The following is a 20207-nucleotide window of genomic DNA, read 5'->3' on the forward strand; positions in this document are numbered from 1 at the left end:
TAGAGAGGAAAGAAAAGACATAACAGATATTCTCCTTGTAGGATCTACTAGAATGTAGAGATAAGAATAGGGTGAAACAAAACAAGTCGTTTTATGTTGTCAAAGAAATGTCAAGAAGAAAGGAAGAATCAGCAAATAATGTCAGTGGTTCACTTTCTGCTAGTGATTTCTCCAGGCTTCTTCCATTGGCTGACATCTCTGACAGGGAAAACTTAGAATCTTGAAATGTTATGTTAAACAAACACTTTAAAGATATTGGGGGACGGACTTCTGAATGCTTCATTTCTAGGTGTGGTTTCCAAGTGCAGAGTTCCTGGGTGTCCCCATTTGCCAGCTCACTTCTGGCCTAGCGGATCTTGGAAGCTCCTTGATTTCTAGTGTCTTTTTCTATTGGCTACTGCATGGCAAGATAGCCGGGTCTAGTAATGTTGTCCTTTAAAATCTAGCACTGGAAATAACTAGAGAAGTTAATTCAGCGTATCCCAAAGTTTGTTCCTATTCCAAAAGACATTAATAAGTGTAAAATATATATTTTTAAAATTTTTATGTACAAATAAATATAGGAAATGTTGAGTTAAACAAGATTTAAAGAACTTTTTCCTTTCTTAAACACTGCTTCTTTCAGATTTTTGCAAAGTGCATGAATCTCCAAAATGGGATGAGAATCTAAAATGTTTCCTAAACTTCATTTACCACTAAACCTTTTTCTTAATGAATGTTTCATGTGTGTAGTGTTTTATGGCCTACACTTAAGGAAATGTTGATCTAAGATTGTTTATCTGATATATTTATTACTCTTTTAGTTCGGGGATGTTCCCTTATTGTTGGCTAAATTTTTAATACTGACTTTGGGTAATTACAGCAGAAATCCACCAAAGGCTTATAATTAGGTATCAGTATAACTATAATAATTTTTTAAAACCCTAACTCTAGGGAAAAAAAAGTTAAAAGGAATCATTCCACATTATCAACAGTAGTCATTTTAGTATAGTGGGAATATGTAGTTTTTTCCCTTCATTTCTGTCCCAAATACTATTTAAGACTATGTCTCTAATATAAATAGGGAAAAAAAAGAACTAAAAGGAAGAGTGATAGAGGAGAGTGAAAAGAAGACAATGAGACTCAAATTTTTCAAGATGTTTTTCTTACATAGGTTTCTTCCATTTCATTTTTTATGATGCAATATATTGCAGTTCTTACCTTGATCCTTCAGATTGCGTTATTGCAGTTATTAGTAGGCACTGTCGGGTGGTAGAAAGGGCCTGGGATTTGGAGATTTAGAGGATTTAGGCTTTAATCCTAGCTCTCCTGCTTAAGAAAGAAAAACAAAAAACAAAACTTTGGTAAGATGTACTTCTCTGCATGCCACTGTTTTCTTCTGGTTTTTCACTATGGTTCTGTGATCTTGATAAGCTACTTAACCTGAGCTTCAGGAAGCTCGTCTGTTAACTCTCAAAGGATTTTATAATACCACCCTGCTAGACATAAAATCTAATATTTGTGTTAAGTAGCTTTTTAAAATATATTTTCTTCTTTTTTAAAAACTCTATTTTCATTACAAAAAATACATTTTTTTAAGTTTATTTATTTATTTATTTGACAGAGAGAGGGAGAGAGAGAGAGAACAAGCAGGGGGATTGGCAGGCAGAGGGAGAGGGAGAAACAGACCCACGGAGCAAGGAGCCTGATGCGAGGCTCGATCCCAGGACCCTGGAATCATGACCTGGGCCGAAGGCAGCTGATTAACCGACTGAGCCACCCAGGCGCCCCCCAAAAATACATTTTTATTGTTGTAGGCAACTTACAAAACACGGGGAATTCATCATAAAATCATAAACAGCACCATGACCTCACCACCCAGCAATATCTACTTTGTTGAATCTGCTTCGCGTTTGCTTGTCTGTATCTTACTACACTGTAAGAAAGGTAAAAGCAGGACTCCACCTCCTTGTATCCTACTGTGTGTTCCAAGCACCTGGCAAAATGAGGAGGTACTTAATAAATGTGTTGAATGGATATGATGAAAGCCTGGCTTCCTTATCATCTTTCTCAAACTTCTCTTATTTGTGCCTTCTGCTGAATCTGTTCCATGTCTGAACAAAAGGCCTTCTCAAACTTCATACCCTTCCTCTTTTTCAGAGCCTGGCTGCTGTTTGCCTCCTGGTCCCCCAGCCCCCTGGTGAGGCTTCTGCAAGAGCCTTCCACCACTCCAGTGCATGCTTGTGGCATGATAGAATTTTAGATACGGATGCACCCAGGGAATCTTCTGTTCTCCTCCAGTTTCCAAGAGGGAATTCTGAGGCATCAAGAAGGAGGTAGGTCAGAGTGATAGTGATGGTTCTTAGTGGAGAATGGACTCACTTTAAAGTTTCTCTAGCCCCTACCCTAAAATATAACATTTAGAACTTCATTGTACAATCTCCAGATATTCCTATCCACATGTGGAGAATTCAGCTTGAGGAAGACTTGAACTGAAATCCCTGCTTCAATTTCTAAGGCGTGTCTTTGCTTCTACAAGGACTGACTTAGGTTTTGTAGGCTTTCCTCTCTGCTGACACTACCAGGAAGAGAACCCCCAGGGGTCATCTTCACAGCTGTGACATTGGCGTCTACTGATTCCAGTTTTCCTCTCTGAATAATCTGGCCTGCTTCCTTTGCATTCCTTTCAGTTTTAATGTTTTTAAAAATATGAAATGTTCTATTATATAAACAATGAGTATCATCTATGTGTGTTTTTATGAGCATAATCCTAACAGCAGCCAGGGAAGCTGAAGGAGCCTAGTCAACACCCATGTTAGAAAGCAACTTGTGAAGGGAACTGCCTGATTACCTGGTGTTCTAATAACTCTTATTAGTGCTTGAAACTACTGTGTCCATTTTAATGACATTGGTATGGTTTTGGCATGAGTCAATGTTATTTTGGTGCTCAGCTCCACAAAAAAGTTTCCCCTTAAAACCGATAATAATTTTCACATTCAAGAGGTTTAGTAAGAAGAGGCAGGAGAGTCTGTCCATGCCTAATTTTCTGTCATTTGTCTGTTGCGAAGCCAGCAGTCAGTTTAGTGATCATCCCAGGATTCTCAAGCCCCAGCATGGCTGGTAACATGAAAACACACAATGTGGACAGTCTGGGTTCTAAACAAATGAGGCAAGAATTCTGGAAAAATTTTAGAAACATTTCTGCATTGCAAACTGTTTTCATCATATAATCTCCAATTTCTAAAGAGTTCTTCTTGCCTTCTTTTGTATAGCAATCATGCTTGCACAAATTTTTGTGCAATTTGTGTGTTATTTTTATTTTTCAATATGGTACATTTTCATGTAATGTATAGATCGTTACTGTATTCAAGGTGTTAGGAAACAATCAAGTAAGCAGTGTATATTGGGGACCACACATCTTCAAACACATATACCCCTCCCATTATTTCCTCTCAATCCTAAGGATGGCCAAAATTAATTGGCATATGTAATGGATGCTTAAAAAACAAATAATAAAAAAGAACAAATGGAGAAAATCTGGCGACATCTTTAAAAGGGGCTTTTTAGGCAGCAAACAGCAATTGCAACACAGTAGTGGCCATGCACACATCAACCTACACACCGGCCAACTTGCTGTCCCGGTGCACCAGTGGCCCAGGTGCCCTCTCTGCACTCTGCGTGCAGCAGCATGACATTGCAGGCACCCAGGCCAGAGCACCCCTCTGCACCCCCCCGGGGGGGGGCACTTAGAGGAACCTGTGCTCTCCTTGCTGGTGCCATCTACCAGTGGACCCCCTGGCCCAGGAGCACTTCTCAGGCTGGGGTTCACTGCAGAGGAGTTTCCAAAGGCAGGAGAGGGAAAGGGGCAAGGCCATTGACTCCACTTGGATTCACCACTGGCATACCGGCAGGAGAGATTCCAGTCTCTGCTGCAGACCTGAGAACATGAATCCTGTCAGATCTCCCAGGGCAGGGTGAGAGTGGTGCTTTTGTCCCTGAGGCACCTAGGGCTGGAAGGAGTCAGGTGCATTGGGGGCCCACAAGCTTGTTCCTCGCTCGGGAGCACAACTCAGTTCCACAGAATTCTAACCCCTCTTTCAAGACCTGCCGCAGTCATCTCCATTTATTGTTATCATTTACCAATTTTTTGTTTCAAACGCAGTAATTATTTTCCCGCTGTTGCCACTCCTAAATAAATAACCTTTTATTGTGGAGAGTTGCACCAGATTTTGGGGTCAGACGTCCTCAACCTACCTACCTACCACTCAGCCTCTTATTTATGGTGTTCTATAATCCAGGGTGCTCAAAACGCTGCTGGCTCTTTGAGCGTATTTGGGGCACTCCCTTTGTCATATTGGTATGTTTGATTTAGTGTCAAAAATGTAACAATTATTATGCAGTGTAAAATTTTGCTTATCATTTAGCCTTTTCCCCTCAGTAGTTTACAGCATGAATCACACTAAGAGCACAGCTTGGAAGTAACAATCTCGTTAATTAACATATTTTCCTCATCTCTTCTGTGAGTCACAATCATGTGAAACCTGCTGAGAGTTAGAAATAAAGTACACAACACATATCTTTTCTAAATGGAGATGAAAGTAAGTATTAATTAATTAATTAATTAATTAATTAATTAATGGAGATGAATTCTCCTTCCTCCATCCCAGTTACTACTGGGGATTAGTGAGTAATACTTTCAAAGCGTATAACTATTAGAGATGGGGGCATACCAATCAGAAAAGTTGCTGATTTGATTTGGTTCAGTGCTCTATCAATTCAACTAATTACCAAAATAATAATAATGATGATGATGCAAAGTGCAGAAATGTAACGAGTGGTACCTTTTGCTGCCAGGGAGCAAGGCGTAAGTGAGGCGTGGCCCAAGATGAAAGGACACAGGTAGAAGATGGAGGGCTAGGGTGCCATATTGGAAGGAAGGGCCTGGAGTTTCCAGCTCTCCTCCCTTTCCCTGAAAGGGAAGTTAGCTTAAGATGTCTCACTGCCTGCCCCATCTTTGGCGTGGGCATTAGGGAGCTCCCCTTCCAAGGTTGTGGGATTCCAAAGAACTTCCTACCAGGGGCGCCTGGGAGGCTCAGTCAGTTAAGGTTCTGCCTTCAGCTCATCAGGCTCTCTGCTCAGTGGGGAGCCTGCTTCTCCCTCTCCGTCTGCCTGCTGCTGTACCTGCTTCTGCTCTCTCTCCCTCTCTCTGTCAAATAAATCAATAAAAATCTTAAAAAAAAAAAAAAAAAAAAAAAAAAAAAAAAACCCTTCCTACAAGGATTAACTCCACCTAGCAGTTTCTTCACAGCTTAGTTCTTCTCTCTTACCTCTCAGCTGGCCAGGGCTCAGCCCACCCCTCCCTACTCCATAGCCAGGAGGGGTGCAAAGCAAGAATGTCTTCCTAGGCTTCTTGGAGCTGAAAGGTGCCAGTATTCCTGCCTCTCCTGTCTTGTCTTCAAACAAGTGTCTGGGCCTTTAAAATTTTTGAAGTGTCCCCCCAACCCCAACCTTACCATGAAAATATAGGAAATGGAGAAGTTATACTATTTTTGTATAAAATTTACCTGGAATCTGATAAAGTGCTTTGGACTTGGGGTCAGCTTCTAGTGGGAATATGAATATGACTTCTAAAGAAATGCTATTTAAATTAAGTCATATGAACATTGAGAAGTGGCATAATGATGCAGTTGTTCAGGGCATGGAGTCTGAGATAGGCTGCTGGGTCTAGGCCCAAGTGTAGCCATTTTTTCATCATGCATCTGAGAAAATTGGTTAGCCTTTCTTTGCCTCAATTTCTTCAAATGCAAAATGACATTAGTAATAATAAAAATAATAGTAATTGTACCCAGCTCATAGAGGAGCAAATGAATTAATATATGTAAAGTGCTTAGAAGCATGCCTGACACATACTAGGGATTCCATAAACGGTAGTCTGTTTATGATCCCGGAACCTTGTGTGTGACGAGGACAAAGTTTTGGGGAGGGTAAGTGGAAGGAACTTGGAGCTCTGCATCCCTAGGCTGGCCCTGTCACTTATTAGTTGTGTAGGTATGGACAAGTTACAAAGCCATTTCAAGTCTAATTTTGTACATATGTAAAATGGCAATAATAGAAGTATGTATTTCATAGGATTGTGGTGAGAAGTAAATGAAATGGTGTATATAAAGCCCTGACACATAATGAGCTATCCATAACTATTACTTCTTTTATTTCTCTGGCTCTACTTCTTATAGGCTGCATTACTCTGGGCATAGTTCGTTCATGGAGTGGGGGAAAGGGAGGTAAAGCCATACCTGTTGTTAGAGTTGTTGTGTAGATTTCAGTTAAAGAATGACAGGCACTTGGAACAAGGCTGAGCAGATAGTAAATGCTCAAAAACATTGGCTTACTTTATCCAGAGATGCTTAGATCTGGACCCTGGGTTAGTGGACAAGACAGAAGGAAAACAGAGAAGAAAGGTGCCCAGTGGTGAAGAAAGGAGCACACAGACTTCATTCAGGTTCTCTGGGAAGCTCTCTCCTCAGTGTCCACTATTTATTCCAGCTTACTTCCCAGGCTTTGCCATATGTCTTAGCTCATTTGGGCTGCTGTAACAAAATTACCATCAACTAGGTGGTTTAAACAACAAACGTTTATTTTTCATAGTTTTGGAGGCTGGGAAGTACAGATTTGGTGTCTGGTGGGAGCCCACTTCCTAGTTCGCAAATGGCTATCTTCCTACTGTAACTTCACATGGTGGAAGGGAGTAAAGAACTCTCTGGGGCCTCTATTGTAAGGGCACTAATTCCATTCATGAGGGCTCCAGTCTCATGACCTAATCACCTCCCAAAGGCCCCACATCCAAGTACCATCGCACTGGGGATTAGGCTTCAGTGTATGAATTTTGAGGAGACAAAGAGAGTCTGTAGTACGAAACTAGGTCATTCCCTGACATGAAGGAGAAATTAATTGGAGATGAATCCAGTGTTTTTTCTAGCCCTTAACCAAGGACAATAAGCCATGCAGGGCACACTTACCCAAAGAGACTGAACCATCTCTAATTATAAGTGACATGTAGTGATCCTTGGGCCTTTGATGGTCTCCTGGGACTCCTATGCTTCTGCCATCAAGCTTATTGATCATTGAAAACTACCTTCTAGTCTTTATCACTTCAGCTTGAGGATCTGACACTTGTTAAATCACATGAGCCCTTGGAAGGATTAATACTTTCAAGTTGCCTTCAGTCAACATTCATCCATTTCTTTACCAGTATTGAGGGAGCATCTGTTCTGAGTAAGGTCAGGTACTAGAGTCCAGGGATATGGAGATGAACAGAGCAGACCTGGTCATCCCCCTTTACAGACCTCAAATGCATAATTCTGGTCATTTATTGGCATCTACTGTGCAGATTTTGTAGTGGTATGGGCAAGAGAACCTAATGGTACTGGATTTTCCTGAAGGAGGGAAGAAGACAAGGCCAACCAGATGAGAGGAGTGAAAGAATGGTACCAAAAAGACCTTTCTGGACATCTCTCTAGGGCTAGCTCGTTTTTTACAACTGGCTGCTTAAATTCCAGGTGGGCATGGGAGACATGTTTCCCTTCTGCCTGTTTTCTAGTTTCCTTATTGTATCAAAACATATATCATACACTTTTGAGAGGCAAAGCTCAGAGTCTTACTCTGTGGCCTGAGAAAAAGAAATACCCTTCTTGCTAAATGTTTAAGGCTAAATGTTTCTTTCCATAGGATTTTTAGAGTAGTATCTAAATTGCTTATTTGGCATCAAGGAATGGGATGGTAATGGAAGAAATGAGAGAGAATATATTTCTAATACAAATTTTAAAATGTTTAAAAATATTTAGAAGTCAAATCTCCTTAGTTGCCAAATTCTTGGTTCAGCTTTCTCCTTATTTTCACTAAGATTGAAGGTTTTTCTAAAGACAGAAAACAGAGTACTTCTTAAGATACTGTCTTAGATCTTTTCATTATTGGCCAGTGTTTTAGGGTTAAAACAGGATGGCCATAAGCATCTGAGAGAAAAAAAAATCTTCCAACAAGTTTAGTTTCTGGGGGAAAAATATGTTTTTTTAAGGATGAGAGAGGATGGAAATGAGGGCTAATTCCCTAGAAAAATCTGACAAGAAGACTGCCTGTGGGATATGAATACTTGCTTCCTAAGCAGAGGCAGGCTGCTGAGCGTTTTAGATTCACTGATTACACAATCTGTTATAACGTAAGCAGACATCAATTTTAAGCTCAAAATGGATTTTCCTAGTGGATCATGTGTAAAAGCTCTTTCCAAATGAAAAATAAAAATCTGATTGTAGTTAACTGTGAACTTTTTAGTTGAGTAGAACTGTAAAATAGATTGATTCAGGTAGAGAAGTTAACTGGTTTTCCTTTTTTTTTTTTTTTTTCGGTCACCAAAAGCAAAAATATGTATATGTGGCTTAGTTACCTGATTAATCGAGGGAAAGGTCTCAGTTATGCTGGTGATCGTACTTGCATTGAAATGGTTGAGAATGAAAACTTTTTTTATGTTAAAATTATAGTTTTACTTTCATGGAGAGTAACCCTGTACACACTGAATTTGGTTGTTTGTAGGCAAGATTTTAATTAGCACTATTGTAAGAGAGTCAAATTCCTGGGGCCTGGCAGAGAGGTCTGGGCTCTTCAATGCATTCATACATTTACTTATCAGATTCATTTATGACATATCACAAGATTTATAGGAATTGTGCAGATTATTTGGAACCAGCACTATTGCTAATTTCCAAAGAAAGGAGTAAAAGGCTTTGACCTAAGTTCCTGGAACATTTGTGTGTCTGCTATTTTGAATTCCAGAGATACTTTTGCAAAAGGTAAAGGGCTTTCAGAGAGACTCCCTATCCCTACTCCATCCTGCAGCTTCTATTCACTGACAGACTTTTGAAGTAACATTAATTTATAATTTTCAGCCACATTTAATTAATTTTCCACCTCATTACTGTTTACAAATGCTACCTCATATTGAATAATGACTGTGTTTGTTTGCTGGATACACCATTATGGTCAGAGTAAAAGCTGCACATCTGCAAATATAAAGAAGTGTTGTTTAAGGAACCAAAAAAGGGGAAAGCTTCACTTACTCTATACACTCCAATTGCATAATTAAGAATTTTCATAACAATTTAAAACAGAGGTTCTTAATCTGGAGTCTGTGAATTATAGGTTAATTCTTAGGCTGCAGGGTCTCTGAATCTACTGATACTGTAAGCAGAATGTGTGTGCATATAAGCTTTTTGCTAGATTTTTCTCACTTTTGTCAGATTCCCTGCAGTGTTCAAGATTCAAAAAACCAATTAAGAATTATGCTAAATTTTAAATAAAAAATCAATGAAGATGCAGATAATTTTTGAAAGCCGCCATAGAATTAATTTTCTCCCAAATAATAATTTAAGGACGTCGGAGAGCAACTCTCCAAATGAATATATTTATTAAGTGCTTATCACCAGCAAAGAATCTTTTTACTGTGCACTGTCTTGTTATATACTTGTTCTAGTATTTAAGGCATGGGTTGTCCTATTGAAGAATGACAGCCATTTGTAAAATTGATGATGTGAAAAAGTAGAACAAACTTGCTATTTCACAGGGAATCGAACTTTTTGGTTGTCAAAGCATAATCTTATATAACTTAATAAACACGTATAAGCAAATTTCCAGCAATTTAATACCATGTTTCTCTGTCAGTTTTGTTTAGCACTTTAGTTTCCCAATTGCTTTCATGCCCACTATCTTGTTTGATCTTCACAATTATATTCTGATGCATATGTGGCAGGAATTATAATGCTGTTGTTGTCATAGGTAAACAAAGTGAAGTTGTTGCATGAGTTAACCACAGCTAATAGGAGCCAGATTTATTGTAGGTCTTTTGACTTCTAAAATTGTGTGTGTGTGTGTGTGTGTGTGTGTGCGCACGCATGTGTGTTATCGCACTGCGACATGTTGCTTTTCTATATGTAACAATGACAGGTATTATTCTTACCCTAATAATTTAGGTTATGTTACTTCTATGACTATTGTCACTGTACAGTTCAAAATAAAACCTCTCACGAATTAAGCCTTCTAATAATTTGAATTCTAAATAAGGTGATATAGGCTGTCACAATATTATTTTCTAATAATAAAAGTGTTTGTAAATCACAGTTCATTGTACATCATGTGGCATGTTTCACGGTCATTTTTAGTCATATCAATAAAATCACTAACTTTATCACCTCGTCCCTAACTTACCTAGGCTAACACTTTCCTATGTTTTGTTTGTATGTCACATATAATAAGAAAATATATTAATTTCTCCAAAACAGCAGCATAAAATAAATGTTTATGGAATAGATGTAGGAAAATTGTTCAGGTGATTTACATATGCTTGTTTTGCGTTATAAAACTGTAAGTTTAGTTTAAAATCATTGATTGAGTACCCAAATTGCCAGGCACAATGATAGATTCAATGGATACAATGGTAAATATGACGAACTCTCTCCCACCTCTCAAGGAATTTATATCTAATGGAGATTTGGATTATGTCAATCCACATTTTTAAATATGCACTATATATGTTTAAAGTAGTGGAAGTAGGGGATATCTGGAGATTAGTATAAATCTCTCTCTACCAACTAACTTCATGTTATGAAAAGAAGCTTCAGAAAGTCCATGTTCAGCCTTTCTAGTTATTAGTGCTTTGCAAAGATGGAAACTTCCTCCCTCTTGAGGATAGCAAGTTCTTTGCTATGAAAAGTCTTCCAGCAGAGATTTGATGAGCTCTTGGGAGGACTGTAGAGCGGCATTTAAACATCAGTGAGTAGTCATCCTAAAAAGAAGGCAAAGTTTTCTTCCAAGCCTGAGGTCTTGCGACTTGACAAATACTTTAACTCAATGTGCCTTAAATTTCTTCACCTTTTGAAATGAACTAAGATATTTTATCTATCAACATCATAGGATGGCTCTCTAAATACTTTGACAAATATATAATGATGTAAAATTGCTGAAGATGAGTGATTTGTCTTGCAGATTTTTTACTTACTTATACTTTTGTCTTTTAAAAAAGAAACTCAATTAGTTTTTATACTTCTGCAAACTGAAAAAGGCCCGGGTTGGCTATTTCTTGATAAAATTTCTTATTGCTACTGAAAAAAGTCGTTAATCAAACTTATTAGATTTACTGTTGTTATTAGTTTATTTAAGGTAATCTGGAGGAAAAATAAAAATAGATATCCATATAGTTTTTTTTTTTAAACAGCCTTATTATGGCCTATATATGGCCTCTATATGGGCCATAATATATATATAGGATTTTATATACAATAAAATCCCTCTTTATGACAATTAAATGAAGCAAATTTTACATAATTGTGCATTCAAAACCCAAATCTAATTTTAGAACTTTCCACCACCCAAAATATCCCTCAAATCTATTTGCAGTTACTCCTTATTCCAAACCCCAGGCCGAGAGAACCACTGATTTGCTTACTGTTTTTATAGATTTATTCTTCCTGGAAGTTTCAGATGAATGGAATCATATGCTCTAGTCTTGAGAGTATGGCTAAAGAATCACCTATGTTATAGCATACATTCATATTTCACTCCTTTTTATTGTTGAATAATATTCCATGGTATGTATGTGCACATTTTGTTGGTACATTCATCACTTGCTGGACATTTGCATTATTTCCAGTTTTTGACTATTATTAATATCAGTGCTGTGAACATTCATGTGCAGGTCTTTTGTGGACATTTCTCATAGGTAAGTAGATATCTAATAATATAATTGCTGGAATGTATGATGAGTTTACGTTTAATATTTTAAGAAACTGCCCTGTATTCCAAAGTGGCTATACATTTTTGATTCCCACCAACAATACATGAGGGTCCTGGTTTCTCCACATCTTTACCAGCACTTGGCCTTGTCAGTCTTTTTGATTATAGCAATTCTAGTTGACATGTAGTTGTATCTCATTGTGCTTTTAATTTCCATTTCCCTAATGACCAATAATATTAAACATCTTTTCATTACTGAATAGCCTATATATATATATATTTGATAAAATATTTATTCAAATCTTTGCCCATTTTTTAATTGGGCTGTTTATGTTTTTATTATTGAGCTGAATAACTTATTTATATATTCTGGATACAGATTCTTTATCTGATACATAACTTAATAATAATTTCTCCCACGCTGTGGCTTATCCTTTAATTTTCTTAACAGAGCCGTCGAGCAGAAATTTTTGATTTTGATAAAGTCCAATTTATTACTTTCAGTTTGGGGAACTATGCTTTTGTTGTCTCTAATCAATCTGTACCTAACCTTGAGTATCAATGATTTCTTGTGTTTTCTCTTAGACATCTTATAGTTTTAGGCTTTACATGTAAGTCTGTGATCTATTTTGAGTTAATTTTTGCATTTAATATCATGTAAGATTTAAGTGCTTTTTTTTCTTGGTTTTGTTTTTTGTTTTTGTTTTTCTTTACATATGGAAATCTAATTGCTCCAGCACTATTTGTTGAAAAAAAAATCTGTGCTATCTCTACTCAATTGCTCTTGCACCTTTGTTAAAAATCAGTTGTCTGTAAATGTTTGAATCAATTTCTGGACAGTTTATCATGTTTCATTGATCTATTTGTCTGTCTTTATGCTAACCACACACTGCTTTACTGTAGCTGTATAGGAAGCTTTGAAATTGGGTAATGGAAATCCTCCTATATTGTTCTTTGTCAAATTTGCATTGGCTATTTTATGTCTTTTGCATTTCCATACAAGTTTTAGTATCAACTTGTCAATTTCTAACAAGTTTTCTGGGATTTTTGATCAGGATTGTGTTGAATCTATAAATTAATTTGAGAACAGTTGGCTTCTTATTATTGAATTTTCTGATAAATGAACATTTAGGTCTACATTTATTTAGGTCTTTAATTTCTCATCATTGTTTTGTAACTTTCATTATACCAGTCTTTCACATCTTTTGTCAAATTTATCCCTAAAAATTTCATATTTTTAGATACTATTGTAAATGGCATTAGTTTTAAGTATTAATCCTGATAATATTGTGCTAAAATGTGCAAGTAATATTTTTTTATATATTCCTGTTGAATCCTGTAATTTAGGTAAGCTCACTTATTAGTTTTAGTAGTTTTTTGGAGATTTCATCGGATTTTCTACATAGATGATCATGTCTGGGAATAAAGAAATGTTAATTATTCCTTTCCAGTGTAGACGCCTTATATTTCTTTGTATTTCTTCATTGCACTGACTAGACCCTCCAGTAAAATGTTAAATAGAATTGGTTAGAGCAGATGTCCTTGTCTTGCTTTTAATCTAAGGAGGAAAGTACTTAGTCTTTCACCATTAGTATGATGGTAGCTATAGGCTTTTCATTGATGTTCTTTATCAGATTAAGAGAGTTCCCTTCTATCCCTACTTTGCTGAGAGCTTTTGTTGGGAATTACTGTGAAATTCTGTCAGATGCTTTTTTCTGCATCTATTAAGATGATCATTGTAGTTTTCTTTTTCTTTTCTATTTTTTCTGGTTTGTTAATATGGTGAATTATATTGATTAATTTTGAGATGTTAATCCAACTTTGCACTTTTAGGATAAACCAGTTGGTCATAATGTTTTATGCTTTTTAGATATTGTCAGGTTCAATAAAATTTTGATAGGAAATTTTATTTATGTTTATGAAGGATGCTAACCTATGTTTTTTCTTACAATTGTTTGGTTTTGGTAGCAGGGTGTAGTATGAGTTGGGAAGTATTCTCTCTTCTTTAATTTTCCTGAAATAGAATAGTGTAGAATTGATGTTATTTCTTTTTAGTAATTGGTAATATTTACTGGTATGCCATTTGGGCCGGGAGTTTTCATTGTGGGAAGATTTTAAAGTACAAATTCAATTACTTTAATAAAAGATATGTAATTATTCATGTTATTTTTTACTTCTTGATCATTGATGGTTAGTATCAAAGAATTTGTCAATTTCATCTAAGTTGTAGATTTTATTGCCATAAAGTTGTTTATATTATTTATTAATGTTCACACATGATCATTTTAATATCTATAGAGTCTATTGTTACTAATACTTCATTAATCCTGATATTGATAATTGTGTCAACTGTCTTTCTCATCATTCTGGCTAGAGGTTTACTAATTTTAACTGATTTTCTCAAAGATCCAGCTTTAGGTTTCATTGATTATTCTCTGTTGGCTTTTTGTTTTCTATTTCATTGTTTTCACTCTAAATTTATTACTGCCTTTATTCGACTATGTTGGGCTTAACTCTATCTTCTCTTTGTACTTTCTTAAGATGGAAGCCGATGATGAATTCTTTTACCTTTGTAAAAGAGTCTGAAGAGGACTGAAAATAAAGTCTGAAAATAAAGTCCAAAGAGGACTTTGTTTTGCCTTCCTGTTGGATTATGGGCATAGAATTCTAGGTTATCAGGGACTTTTTATTGTATTTTAGTTTTTTAAAGATGTTGCTCTACTTTAATTATTTCAGATAAGAAGTTGATATTATCTTTACATTTGTTACTCTGTAGGTAATGTATCTATTCCCTGGTTGCTTTTATGATTTTCCTTTTGTCACTGGCATTGAGCAATTTGATTATGATGTGAGTCTTCCTGTAGCTTTCTTCATATTTCTTGTACTTAGAATTGATTGAGCTTCTTGGATATGTGGATTTATAGTTTTTAACAAATTTGGAAACATTTTAGACATTATTTTTTTCATATACTTTTTCTTTTCCCTCTGCTTTCCTACCATTCAGGGATTTTATTTGAAATTATCGCATACTCACTGATACTTTTGTTCTGTGTTTCATTTTGGTTAGTTTTTATTGCTGTATCTTCAAGTTCACTAATATTTTCTTCTACAATGTTTAATCTGTCACTAACCCCCATCCAGTGTATTATTCATCTCACACATTATAGTTTTCTTCTCCAGAAGTTTGCTTTGGGTCTTTTAAAAAATCTCATCTATGTTTCTTCTTAACTTTTAAATATATGAAATGCAGTTATAATGACTTTTAATGTTCTTGTCTGACAGTTTTAACATCTGTATCAGTTCTGGATCAGTTTTGATTTTTTTTTTTTTCTCATCATGGATTCTATTTTCTTGCTTCTTCCCATGACTAATAATTTTTTATTGGTTCTCAAGCTTTGAATTTTATCTTGTTGGTGGCTAGATATTTTTGTATTCTTATAGATATTATTTAGGTTTATTCTGTGACACAATTAAGTTACTTATGAGCAATTTGATCCTCTCAGGACTTGCTTTTTAGATTTGTTATGTGGAACAAGAGCATGTTTATTCCAACGCTAGTTATTTACCCCTACTGAAGTAAGACTGTTTCATTACTCTACACAATACCCTGTGAATTACAAGAATTTCCAATCCAGATGCTATAAGAAGACAGAGGTTTTGATCTGATATGAGCAACATATACTGTTTCCTTTAATCCTTTTGAGTAATTCTTTCTCTAGCCTAGAGTAATTTCCTTACATTCATGCACTGAATAGCGCTCAACTGAATATCTTAGGGGATTCTTTGCAAATATCTAAAATTCTCTTTTTGTGTATCTCTCTGCTCTCTAATACTCTCTCCAGAGAACTAACTACCTTGGTTTCCCCAACTTAGAAAGTTGGCTCTGCCCTTTGGTTTCCCCTTCTCTAATCATGCCCTGGAATCTTTATCAAGGCAGTGAACTAGGGCAATTATAAGGTTCACCTCATTTTTCTTCTATCTCTCAATGGTCACTGTATTTTGTTGCCTGAGGTCTAGTCTTTCAAAAAACATTTTTAATATTTTGCTCTTTTTTTGATTAAAGGTAAATTTGGCTCCCAATATCATCAACTTTGTAAAGCATAAGTCCCTCTCAATCTTCTTTGGTAATAAAAGTTTCCTTACCTTCCAAGAGACAAGGGCTTATTTGGTCGTATAACTTCGTACTTACACATTTGCTTGCTAAAGACACAATTTTCTAAGTTAATCTCTTGAGGAGTTTTCTTGATCAATTTTCTAAATAGTGGCAAAACATCTTTTCTTTAAACCCTATTGATCCTTTTAAGAACACAACAATTTAATTGATAACATTCATTTTATTACACAGTTTTCAATTAGTCCTGACAGCTTTCTTTTCTCTGCTTTTCTCCTAAATACTCGATTGCAGTGCTGGCCAAGAAGCTCCACTCCTTCTGGCAAATATGCCTCTGTGCAAAGTTTTTTGGGGATGACTATCCTAAAGATGGTCCCTTCCAGCTGCAATTTAAAGTGATGAGCTGAAAAGAGAGTCTAATTCATTTGATTTCTGATCTCTGTGATAGCATATCCCTCCTTAAGCAGTGGGAGAGTCAAGGTCAGCTGCAGCTAATCATTGTAGGATTTGAACTTCAAAAAAATGGAAATAGAAGATTTTCACAGAGAGCCCTTATATCCTTTTGCTTCCTTTCCAAGGCTTACAAGAGCATTTTTTTTTTTTCCATCTCAGGGCAGAATGAAGTCATTATTCAGCCTTATCCTAAGGGGGTAAGAATCTAGCTAAATATCCATTTTAAAATATTTCCTTTTCTTAAATGTACATTCTTCAATGGATTTTGTGAGGATTACTGAGCTCCTGTTTTTGTTTTTGTTTTTCATTTTTCCTTTTTTGTAAAATAGACTAGGCTCCTTAGAGGAAAATAATTCAATAAAATACTTGTCTAAAGTGTGAGGTTTAGAAGACATCTGTTTAAGAAGGCTAGACAGGAGAAAAGGGAGGAAATGACTTACACATCAAGGATCCTACATATAAGCATGCTCACTCATTTGTGGATGAAGACTTACTGGCAAATCTATTAGGCCTGCAGAGAAGGCTTTGGGCTCTGGGCCATGTTGCCTGGATTCAAATCCTGGTTCTTCCCTTTACTGGCTGAACAATCTTGGCCAAGTTACATAACTTTTCTGTATCTCTATTTCCCCATCAGTAAGTGGGAGTAGTGGTAGCACCTCTTTTATAGGTTTGATAAGAAGATAATTCAAGTTAATATTTATAAAGCACTTAGAATATTTCCTGGTATCCAGAAAGTACTATATGAATATATAAAATATGCATTTTAAAATATATTTACTGGGAAGTATAACCATTTGCTGACCCAAGGATCACCCCATGTTCGGAACTGTCATTTTATGCAAATGTTATGAAGGTTGAGCTCTGTCGGGAAATGTAATTCAAATATCTGTAAAAGTACTTGCATAGAAAAGTTTCTTGTCTCCTACTACAATAAATTAACAAAGCATTTTTTTCATCAAAAATGTATTGAGGGCTTCCTGGACATTAAGTACAATGCAAGTTGCTAGGAATTTAAAGATGAAAAAAGCCTGAGTTTCACTTAAGAAACATTGTAGTTAGCTGACCATATGTAGATCATTTTAAAACAGTGTACAGATGAAGTAACAAGAATATTTCTAAGAAGTGCCAGATAAAAGTTCCTAACCCAGGTGTATGTGTGTATGTAGAGGCAAGGGTTCAGAAAGTAGGACAAAAAAATAAACCTGCTGGAGTTGGTAAGTGTAAGTCAATCAAGCCATTAGGAGGGAAACGGTGTCCCTGGCAGAGGGAGAGAAACAGCGTTGTGGTTCAGGGTACAAAGTAAGTCAGTTGTTCAGCATTGCTGGAGCTTAGTAAGAAAGCTGCAGCTCTGCAATTTTGGGAACATTACCCTTTTTTTGCTAACAGTTTTTACCAGTGATCTCTTTAGATAGGGCAGTGTTGTAAAGAACTAATAAGCAAGAAAGGGACAGTGGTTGCCAAGGTAGAGGCTGGGTCCTGCAGGCTGACCATAACCTGTTGGGTTATTCTAGGTTCTGGAACGTACTAAAGTTCTGAAGTTCAAGACACAATTTTGTTACATCTCTGACAGGTCAACTGAGTCTCAGGGTCGATACATAATAACTAGATTCATAAGAAGCTGATTTTCAACTAGATATCGTATTATGAATACACACAGAACTCTAAATCTTACACATGGTAAAATTTAGCCAACCTACCGCATGGTCACAGTGCTTCAAGTCCCCACCGTGTTGGGCAAATCCATTTAGGAAATCAGATTAGAGATCAGAATGCTGACTGATCAGTGTCATAACTGAACAAAGATCATAGACATTCTTGGGGGACATTTCCAACAATCTAGATTAGTGGAGTACCCACTCTTTCTTCAATCTGCAAACATCTCTAACTCAATGACATATATTGTTCCATGAGTGTGAGAAAAAGCAGCTTTCTCTGGAGACAACCAAATAAAATTTAATATTTATTGCTTCTTCATGGCTTCCTAGTTTTAGAATTGTGCAAGATAATGGACTTATTATAACATGACCTTATCTCTGACTATTACATTACAGTATCGTTGACTTGGCAACAGCTTTCTCTAACACCAGATTCAAATTATGTATGTTGTATTGTATTAAGGAAACACTGTGGTCTTCTTGATTGAATGTGGGGAAGAGGGTTTCCTTTGTTTCTTGATGAAAAAAAATGTTATAAAACCTTTCCCATTGTAAGTTATTACTGCCCTGCTGATATCATTCATCTTCTGTTGACTTTTCGTTAGATTTCAAAGAATTTTTTCTTCACCTCGTCTCTCAATTCAGAGGCTTTTTTTTTTTTTTTGGTAGCTGACTACTTACTAATTATAGTTTTTACATGTACTTCTAGAGCCAGGCAATGAGGGAACTGCTTAAACATGCATCTCTGGGCAACTGGAGAGTATTGGGATGGAAGCTGAATGATAAAAAACAAAATACTATAAGAAAGTCACTACACTTCATTTGCAAATTTCTGAAGTAGAAAAGAAAACCTGAATGTACTATATTTTCATTTTTTTCTTTTTTTATTGTGCAAGTATTTATTTTAATTACTCCTAAATGAAGGTCCTTATTTTTGGAAAACAGCAAGGCATTTTATTATCCACTCTTTCCATGCCTTAAAGGTTCCCACAGGTTTTGGTAAATTCATGTTATCCTCATGACTGTGGTTTGTACTGATTCCAGGGGTGTCAGCAGATTCATCATCAATCTACCTTACCAGCATTTTGTACGCTGCAACTTGTGCGAACAGATAGGGCAAAGGTTGAGGGGGTGCCAGTCAGCTTCTTCCAAGTGACGGAGTCTTGCATTAGGCATGCAAGCCACTGGCAGTTTTGAAGTCCAAATATGTGCCAGTCTCATGCAGTAAAGTCTTAGAGGAGTGAAGCAGCAGAATACTAGTCACTTCAGGAGTATAATAGTTATCAAAAACTGAATAGTTACTTGCAGATACTTTCTACAGCTTGTTTACTTTGACTTCATAGCGTGAGCTGTAAACAATCACTGCCGTACCTGGCAAAACTGAATATCCCCATACCACCTATCACAGAGGCCTGTCCAAAGATAAAATTCCAGGAGTCTCTTGGGTAAAGGTCAACCACTGTTATTCCCACAGTACAGAAGGTGCCTCCAGGTTTCTTCTTTTTTAATAACTTGGGGATGTGGGGCGCCTGGGTGGCGCAGTCGTTGAGCGTCTGCCTTCGGCTCAGGGTGTGATCCTGGAGTTCTGGGATCGAGCCCCACATCAGGCTCCTCTGCTGGGAGCCTGCTTCTTCCTCTCCCACTCCCCCTGCTTGTGTTCCCTTTCTCATTGGCTGTCTCTCTCTGTCAAATAAATAAAAAAAATCTTTTAAAAAAAAAAAAAAGAACTTGGGGGTGTGCCCTGCATAGAATATGTAGGTTTTGTGTGTTATCATTGACTCTACGGGAACACCTCCTTATAGAGACAGGAACCAGTTCTAGGAATTTTACTGTCAAGCCCTAGAAGAATGCTTCACAGTTGCCCTTGAGCCATTTAATATATTCTTCACGGATAATTCTGGCGTTTCCTAGAGATCCAATACACTGTATATAAATACTGCTTTTCTCTGGAGAGGGTGCCTTTCTGTAAGGATCACTGAAAAATTGTTCAAAGTCCTGGGGAGCTTCAGGATGGGAGATGATCCAATCTGACTGCGAATGCAAGTTAATGGGTCCAAAGAGATCATTGTCTGGCTTGAAGGCTGCCGTTTGCCAGCATCTAACTTATACTGTGATACAAGCTTTGAGTTTTTTGAAATGAGATCTGTTTTTAGTGTCTGTTCAGAGTGCCTTACTGTTTGCATAATGACAGGTCTCTTCCATTCACATCGAGTTTCTATGTAGAGCTGTCATCG

The 20207-nt window shown here is 36.7% G+C and overlaps 1 protein-coding gene and 1 pseudogene across 1 annotated transcript in view; one reads left to right on the forward strand and one right to left on the reverse strand.

Annotated features, from left to right (window-relative positions):
• Positions 1 to 20207, forward strand: part of RIMS1 (regulating synaptic membrane exocytosis 1) — an 851235-nt gene that overhangs the window by 147375 nt on the left and 683653 nt on the right. The window contains exon 6 of the mRNA XM_057303964.1: positions 2140 to 2315. The gene's annotated coding sequence lies outside the window, so the exon portion shown is untranslated. The remainder of the gene's footprint in view (positions 1 to 2139; positions 2316 to 20207) is intronic.
• Positions 18902 to 20156, reverse strand: LOC113261124 (archaemetzincin-2-like; annotated as a pseudogene).

Source organism: Ursus arctos, unplaced genomic scaffold, assembly GCF_023065955.2.
Source record: "Ursus arctos isolate Adak ecotype North America unplaced genomic scaffold, UrsArc2.0 scaffold_29, whole genome shotgun sequence".
Classification (NCBI taxonomy): domain Eukaryota; kingdom Metazoa; phylum Chordata; class Mammalia; order Carnivora; family Ursidae; genus Ursus; species Ursus arctos.